A 10,532-nucleotide genomic window follows, 5' to 3' on the forward strand; every position below is an offset into this window, starting at 1 on the left:
AAGTGAGTCAAAAAAAAAAAGAAAAAGAAAGAAAGAAAAAGAAAAAAAAAGAGAAAAAGAAAAAAAAAAGTGTCATTCCCAAGGACACAACACTATGCCGAAACAGCTTCTCGAAGCATGATCACTTGAATGCAAGTCCGACGTGACGCCAAACTGATTTTGCCGACGAAAGGCACACCTGTACAGATAACTTTCCCCAAAAACGTCACCCCGCATGTGTGATAAAGCAAAAAAAAAAAAAAAAAAAAAAAAAAAAAAAAAATCAATCACACTGCTTTCCAAACGATGCCAAGATTTAAGTCGGACTCCAACAAGACCGATCACTGCCAAAAGCAGATAAACGGAAAGAAAGATTGAAAAGGTCTGATGGGGTCATTAGCTGGTTAAAGTTTATAACCTCTTGAACTCTCGCTGATACGTACACTTTCCAACCGTCTGAGCGCGTTTAAGCGCGTTGGGTTACGCTGCTGCTGGTCAGGCATCTGCTTGGCAGATGTGGTGTAGCGTATATGGATTTGACCGAACGCAGTGACGCCTCTTTGAGCCACTGATACTGATACTTCTAACCGTCTGAGGCAAAAAACATGGCAACAACAACAACAACTACAGCAATAAAAAATTAAAAAAAACCCTGAGCACTTAGATAAGTAAAAAGACGAACGTAAACGCCCGAGTGGTTAAAGCGTTGGACTTTCAATCTGAGGGTCGTGGGTTCTTCTTCTTCTTCTTCTTCTGTGTTCACTCGTATGCACACGAGTGGGCTTTTACGTGTATGACCGTTTTTACCCCGCCATGTAGGCAGCCATACTCCGTTTTCGGGGGTGTGCATGCTGGGTATGTTCTTGTTTCCATAACCCACCGAACACTGACATGGATTACAGGATATTTAACGTGCGTATTTGATCTTATGCTTGCGTATACACATACAGGAAGGGGGTTCAGGCACTGGCAGGTCTGCACATATGTTGACCTGGGAGATCGTAAAAATCTCCACCCTTTACCCACCAGGCGCCGTCACCGTGATTCGAACCCGGGACCCTCAGATTGAGAGTCCAACGCTTTAACCACTCGGCTATTGCGCCCGTCGGTCCTGGGTTCGAATCTGGGTAATGGCGCCTGGTAGGTAAAGAGTGGTCTTTTCTGATATACAGGAATAAAAAGCTTGACCTTAAATGATTAACTCACTCAGTACGGCCAGTCCTCTCTTCTCCTCTACACAGACCCCTCGGATGTCCAGTGGGTGTCTGAATGACCCAACCTTTAGCTTCCGTCGTCAGAATTGTGGTATTCTTTGTCAACATTCACCTCCTCAGTATAAGAGCCTTCCGCTTGCAATATTTTGATGATGGTAATTGGGGTGAAACGCTGTTAACGTCGTCTCTTTCGCCGTTCGTATGGAGAGCGTTAAATGATCTGTTCACCTCTTCTAATCAACATTACATGACAAAAACAGAAATTTGATTTTGATTTTTTTTTCGGTGATTTGATTAGTAGAAATACAGAGCTAAAATTGTTACTGATGTCTATGCCTCTCTTCTCGGTAATTTTGTATGAAAAAAAGAAAGAAAAGAAAAAGAAATTAGGAGGAAAAAAGAGAAGATTTTGATATCTTATCAATGGTTTGATCGGTAGAATTATAGAGCTAAGACTATTGCTCATGTTTCTATCTCTTCTTTTTTAAAAGTATTTATGTATTTATCTATTTATTTATTTCTTTTATTTCATTTTATTTATTATTTTTGTATTATTATTTTTGTATTATTATTATTATTAATTTATTTATTTATTTATTTATTTTCTCAAGGCCTGACTAAGCGCGTTGGGTTACGCTGCTGGTCAGGCATCTGCTTGGCAGATATGGTGTAGCGTATATGGATTTGACTGAACGCAGTGACGCCTCCTTGAGCTACTGATACTGACACTTATACTGATACCTCTTTTCGGTAATTTTTCTGGACACGCAAAACATTGTCTGATCGTTTTATTCACCCTAGCTATGCAGACTTCACAGAAAAGCGTTAGCGTTCCACCCTGCTTTAATCTCTGGTTTGGGGTCTACGCCAGCCGAATGACTGAAATGATTATGTCCGCTCATTAGTCATAAAGTTCGTGCAAAGCCGATGATGCGTGCCACTATATGGTGGTCTTAGGAGGTCAAAAGAGAACTAAAATCATCTGTTGGTAATTTTTTTTCACTTCCTCGGGGGAAAAAAATAAAAAAATCGTATACACTGTTACTTTTTTTTTTTTTTTTTAGATATTAAAGTTATAAATGCTGACCTTTTTTCTTTTCTTCTTTTAAAAAAAAAAAAAAAAAATCTTCAATCAAATGTTTGCTCTTGTTCGTGTTCTTCAGTTTCAGTTTCAGTATCAGTAGCTCAAGGAGGCGGTACTGCGTTCGGACAAATCCATATACGCTACACATCTGCCAAACAGATGCCTGACCAGCAGCGTAACCCAACGCGCTTAGGCCTTGAGATAAAAAAAAGAAAAAAAGGGGTGAATAAATAATAGATAAATACATAAAAGAAAAGAACTACTACCAATAATAATAATATGTATAAGGCGCAAAAACTTGATGAAGTCAACTATAAGTGTACATAAATAAATGAATAAATAATAATTTTATATAAAAAAATAATAAATAAATATATAAAAAAAGTAGTAGTAATAATAATAATAATAATAATAATAATAATAATAATAATAATAATAAGAAGAAGAAGAAGAAGAAGAAGAAGAAGAAGAAGAAGAAGAAATAAATAAATAAATAAATAAATAAATGTTTTTCGCCTCATGGCAAGGACTAACAAAACATATATTCTCTCTCTCTCTTTATAACTGAAAGTGTTCTGGTTTGTGTGCAGGTAAACCCACACACTGACCGTTCACAAGGCCCTCTATCTCGTCGAGGTCTCCAAAACCGGAACTGACGTAAATCACACAATATACTGACGTCATCATCACCCCCCCTGCCCCCCCCAGACACGACAAGAAGTCTTTACGTCAAAGCCAGGAGGTCCTCTCTCATTCTGCCAAGCCAAGAGATAAGATCTGCGCCATTACATCCTCTCACGCTTCTCTCACCCTTGGCTCAGAGACCTCAACCGTCTTCGCTCCGGTGTGTGAAGGGGGGGGGGGGAGGCGAGGGGGGTAGGTGGGGAGGAGGAGGAGGAGGAAATTTGTTGAATGTCCCGTCACACACATATCGGTGATTGATTGAAGTTTGGAGGAAAGGCGGCAGAAAAAAAAGAAAGAAATCAATTCTTTCTGTGGACGTCACGAACATTGCCCTGATCTCGAACACGGACTGTATGGACTCTGTGTTTTTCCGAGATTAATAATTTTTTTTTTTTTTTTTAAAGCGAGGGGGTTGAAGGTCCCTATAGCCTTTGACAGCCATCGCCGGAGCATTGATTTCATATCCACTGAATCCAGGGCTCGGCATAGGAAGGCGGGGCACAGTCCTCTCCTTCCGTCGGATTTTCCAGGTACACGTTCACACCTGGGTGGAGTGAGGGAAATCGGAGTGAAGTGTCTTTTCCAAGGACACGACACGACACGACACGACACGACACGACACCACACCACACAACACAACACAACACAACACAACACCACACACCACACCACACAACACATCATAACACAGCACAACACCACACCACACAACACAACACAACACAACACAACACAACACAACACACAACACCACACACCACAACTCCACACCAAACAACACAACACAACACATCACAACACAACACGCCACACCACAACACCACACCACACCACACAACACCACACCACACATCACAACACAACACAACACATCACAACACAACACAACATAACACAACACCACACCACACCACACAACACATCACAACACAACACAACACAACACATCACAACACAACACAGCACAGCACCACACAACACAACACAACACACCACAACACAACACAACACAACACACAACGCAACACCACACCACACCACACCACACCACACATCACAACACAGCACAACAAAACACAACACCACACCACAACACAACACAACACACCATACAATACCACACCACACCACACATCACAACACAACACAACACAACACAACACAACACAACACAACATAACACAACACCACACCACACAACACATCACAACACAACACAACACAACACAACACAACACACCACAGCACACCACACAACAACACAACACCACACAACACCACAACACAACACACAACGCAACACCACACCACACATCACAACACCACACCACACCACACAACACATCACAACACAACACAACACAACACAACACAACATACCACACCACACCACACAACACAACTCCACACATCACAACACAACACAACACCACACCACACCACACCACACATCACAACAACACACCACACAACACAACACAACACAACACCACACAACACATCACAACACAACACCACACCACACCACACATCACAACAACACACAACACAACACAACACAGCACAACACAACACAACACAACACAACACACCACACCACACATCACAACAACACACAACACAACACAACACAGCACAACACAACACAACACAACACAACACCACACATCACAACACAACACAACACAACACAACACAACACAACACAACACACCACACATCACAACAACACACAACACAACACAACACCACACAACACATCACAACACAACACAACACAACACAACACCACACCACACCACACATCACAACGCAACACAACACAACACACCACCACACCACACCACACCACACAACACAACACCACAACACAACACAACACCACACCACACCACACCACACCACACAACACAGCACAACACCACACCACACCACACAACACAACACAACACAACACCACACCACACCACACCACACAACACCACACCACACAACACATCACAACCATGCCGAAACAGAGCTTCGAACCCTGACTCCTGGGCAACGCTGGGTCACAAGTCCCACAGCGCCTGATCGACCCCGCCACAGTCACTTCCAAGAGGTCGTTCCAGGACGGCGCGCCAGTGAGCATTTCAACGTGTGAAAGGCGAGGAGGGAGTCCACCCCGAGGAACGACACCACCCGAAGCATGGGAGACTCTTCGGACGGGCTGGTGGACGGTGAGGTGGTGGTGGTGGTGGGGGCGGCGGCGGGAGGAGGAGGAGGGGAAGGATCAGGGGACGCCACCCGGCCCCTTGGCGGAGACCTTGGGGGTCGCCCGCAGAAGAGAAAGAAGAGAAGTCTGAAGGATATCCCTCAGGATGAAGGCAAGTTCAGTTCTTGTCGGGTTTTTTTTTTTTTTTTTTTTTTCACCCAATCAATCTTTCGCTTATGACACACAGCTTTATGGAACATGTCACCATACAGAAAAAGCCATACCATACAGACTTTACAGTCATGCTGTCATAGATGTCAAATCACGGATGGCAGACCCACAAACTCAAAACTAAATGATAATAATAAATTTTAAAAAAATAAAAAAAATAAAAAAACAGAAGCGCTTCTCATTAACTCAAATCTCCCCTTTTCTGACTTACCTAAGCCTTCATCGACCCTTGTAGGAACCAAAGACATACCTTTCTCTCAACACCTGCATGCGATTTAGGGTACATGCTTTCAGATGACATAACACTTGACATAACACATCAACCCCATTTGTAGGTAAGCATGTGTGAGCACTCCGACAAATCAGCTCCATTCGCCAATATCTAACAACAGATACCGCAGAGACATTGGTTTGGTTCTTGGTGAGTTCGATTCAGATTCTTCAACTGTCAGCAGCAAATTGAGGGCTGTATTTGATTATTTGATTATTGATTTTTTTTGTTTTTTTTTTTGGTCCTAATCCCGCTTCCCCCGTCCCGCCTCTCACACACACCCTTCCAATATTATGTTTTTTTTCTTTCTCCAATCACTGACACTCACCCTCTCCATTTTAGATTTTGTACTCTATCCACATTCTGTTCTCTCTCTCTCTCTCTCTCTCTCTCGAGAGAGAGAGGCAAGGTCGTGACACAAAAAGTGAGAGGTCACGCCGTTGGGAGCTCCGTGTTTCCTTGCTGTTTTCTCCAGCTGAAGACGTCACCTTCCTTTGTACGTTAGTAAGAGAGACCGAGTTTCAGTTCAGTTTCACTTTCTCAAGGGGGCGTCACTGCGTTCGGACAAATCCATACACGCTACACCACATCTGTTGAGCAGATGCCTGACCAGCAGCATAACCCAACGCGCTTAGTCAGGCCTTGAGTGCATGCTTACATATTTGTGTACCTATGAAAGTGGATTTCATTTTACGTAATTTCGCCAGAGGACAACACTCTCGTTGCCATGGGTTCTTTTTCAGTGCGCCAAGTGCGTGCTGCACACGGGACCTCGGTTTATCGTCTCATCCGAAAGACTAGACGCTCAGTTTGATTTTCCAGTCAAACTTAGGAGAAAGGGCGAGAGCGGGATTCGAACCCACACCCTCACGGACTCTCTGTATTGGCAGCTGAGCGTCTTAACCATTCTGCCACCTTCCTGAGACCGAGTACAAACACGAAAGACACACAGACAGACAGACACACAGACAGACTAACGACTATGACTTGCGAATCAAGTCAGGATACACGCAGCAGTGAATAAGAAGCAGTGTTTCATTAAGCCAGAGCACAGAGGTAGAAAGGTAGGGTAGACAGACAGACAGATAGATAGATAGATAGATGGATGGATAGATATATTCAGTTTCATTTATCAAGGAGGCGTCACTGCATCACCCAGCATGCAAGTCAGGCTTTGAGTACGTGCATATATATATACGTATGCACGTAGCAGTCATTATATCAGTCATTCGGATGAGACGATAAACCGAGGTCCCATGTGCAGCATGCACTTAGCGCACGTAAAAGAACCCACGGCAACAAAAGGGTTGTTCCTGGCAAAGTTCTTAAGAAAAATCCACTGCGATAGGAAAAACAAATAAAACTGCACGCAGGAAAAAAGAAAAAAAAAAAAAGAGAGAAAAAAGAGTGGCGCTGTCGTGTAGCGACGCGCTCTCCCTGGGTAGTGCAGCCCGAATTTCACACAGAGAAATCTGTCGTAATGATAATAATAATAATAATAATATATTTATTATATTTATATAGCGCTGAATCTTGTGTAGAGACAAATCAAAGCGCTTTCGCACCAGTCATTCACACGTTGTGATAAAAAGAAATACATACACACACACACACACACACACACACACACACACACACACACACACACACACACACACACACACACACACACACACATATATATATATATATATATATATATATGTGTGTGTGTACATGTCAGAGTGGATTTCTCCTACATATTATTTCCAGAGGACATCATTTTCGTTGCCATGAGTTCTTTAACAGTGCGCAAAGTGCGTGCTCGCACACGTGGACCTCAGTTTATCGTGTGGACGCTCAGTATCAGTTTGATTTCCCTGTCAGCTTGGGAGAAAGGGCGAGACTGGGATTCAAACCCATACACTCACGGATACTGTGTTGGATGATAAGTGTCTTGATCATGCTTGGTCACACACACACACACACACACACACACACACACACACACACACACACACACACACACACACACACACACACACTCACTCACACACAAACTCACACACACACACACACACACACACACACACACTCACACACACACTCACACACACACACACACACACACACACACACACACTCACACACACACACTCACACACACACTCACACACACACACACACACACACACACACTCACACACACACACACTCACACACACACACACACACACACACACACACACTCACACACACACTCACACACACACACACACACACACACACAAACACACACACACACACACACTCACACACACACACACACACACACACAAACACTCACACACACACACTCACACACACACACACACACACACACACTCACACACACACACACACACACACACACACACACTCACACACACACACACACACACACACACTCACACACACACACACACACACACACACACTCACACACACACACACACACACACACTCACACACACACTCACACACACACACACACACACACACACACTCACACACACACACACACACACACACACACACACACACACACACACACACACACACAAACACTCACAAACACTCACACACACACACACACACACACTCACTCACTCACTCACACACACACACACACACACACACACACACACACACACACACACAAACACTCACACACACACACACACACACACACACACACACACACACACACACACACACACACACACACATATGATAGTCAGTCGTGTCCGACTATGACCATCAGAACAGCAGAGGAGGCAACTGCTGTTCCGACTATTTGGGCTAGAATTTGATTATAGTGGAGAGTGTCTTGCCCAAGTTACATCCCCACTCTCTCGTGGCCAAGAGGGTTTTAGGACAGTCGGCGTTGGGATGGTTCCCAAAGGCCAACTAGCCCACGAGGCTGCAGCACTAATAGAAATAGGAAGTTGGTAGATAAATGGGTAGATACATAGGAAGGAGGAGGAATTTTGTGTTTAATGTCCCGTCACACATATCGGTGGTGTTGAAGACATTTTGTTAAAGTATTTATGTATACATTTGAGTATTATCGGTTAGAAGGGGTGGGAGATGTGAATGAATGGAGAGTTGGGGGAAAATGGGCAAATGAGGGTGAAATGAGGGTGAAATTTGAAAAAAAAAATCAAAATACAATTACAGGAAATTACTTAATTACATATGAAGTTAGACAAACATAGATAGACAGATACCTAGATAGACGGATCACAAACTTCAGATACAATCATGGGTGAAGGATGTGTATGTGTGTGGATATACATGTGTGTACGTGTGTGTGTGTGTGTGTGTGTGTGTACACCACTCTACCCCACCCCACCCTACACCACTCTACCCCACCCCACCCTACACCACTCTACCCCACCACACCCTACACCACTCTACCCCACCACACCCTACACCACTCTACCCCACCACACCCTACACCACTCTACCCCACCCCACCCTACACCACTCTACCCCACCACACCCTACACCACTCTACCCCACCCCACCCTGCACCACTCTACCCTACCCCACCCTACACCACTCTACCCCACCCCACCCTACACCACTCTACCCCCCACCCTACACCACTCTACCCCACCCCACCCTACACCACTCTACCCCCCACCCTACACCACTCTACCCCACCCCACCCTGCACCACTCTACCCTACCCCACCCTACACCACTCTACCCCACCCCACCCTACACCACTCTACCCCCCACCCTACACCACTCTACCCCACCACACCCTACACCACTCTACCCCACCACACCCTACACCACTCTACCCCACCCCACCCTGCACCACTCTACCCTACCCCACCCTACACCACTCTACCCCACCCCACCCTACACCACTCTACCCCCCACCCCACCCTATACCACTCTACCCCACCCCACCCTACACCACTCTACTCCACCCCACCCTACACCACTCTACTCCACCCCACCCTACACCATTCTACCCCACCCCACCCTACACCACTCTACCCCACCCCACCCTACACCACCCCCTTCCACCTCCTACCACTACTCCCCCTCTATCCTATCACCTCAACCACACCCCTGTCACAAATCCACCTCCAACTCCCACCCTCCTCAACCCCCAAACCCCCACCCCACACTCACCCACCAACCCAAGCCCCCCACCATCTCTCGACAAACATGACAAGTGCAAGAAGAAGACAGAGCAGAAATATATATATATATATATATATATATATATATATATATATATATATATATATATATATATAGATCGTGTAAGTGAGTTTTCCTCTGATATTAGATTTTTTTGGCATGCTGTTTTAAATTTGAAAATACCCGCATAATTTGCATCCGAACTTTTAGATATTTTGCAGACTTGTCGATGATACCCGAAGGTTACTGTGTAAAAATTTTCAATGAATTCGGTTTCGCTATCACTGAGAAAATACTTGTCAAAAAGCGATTCACTTTTTTTTTGGGGGGGGGCGGGGGGGGGAGGGGAGGGGACACCCGATATAATATAATAAAAAAAAGAAAAAAAAGAGTAAAGAATGCAGGGTGGCTTATATCATCGTAAAAAACTTACTCACTCACTTACTATCTCTCTCCAAATAGCGGCGGTTGGTGAGTCACAAGGTTTTGTTTGCTGCCTAAGAGATCCTTGAGAGTGTTCGAATGTTGGGGGCGATTCGCAAGGGTTTTGATACTATATTGGGGCCTCGATTTGCAGTGTTGTCAGGCTCGTAATATATATCACTTTTCTAAGTGGGGAAAGTAACAGGGGGGGAGGGTGTGAGGGGGGAGGGGGGGTGTCTTCGTGTGTTGTGGTGTGATGTGTGGGTGTGGT

Source organism: Babylonia areolata, chromosome 31 (genome assembly GCF_041734735.1).
Source record: "Babylonia areolata isolate BAREFJ2019XMU chromosome 31, ASM4173473v1, whole genome shotgun sequence".
In the NCBI taxonomy this organism is placed as follows: Eukaryota; Metazoa; Mollusca; class Gastropoda; order Neogastropoda; family Buccinidae; genus Babylonia; species Babylonia areolata.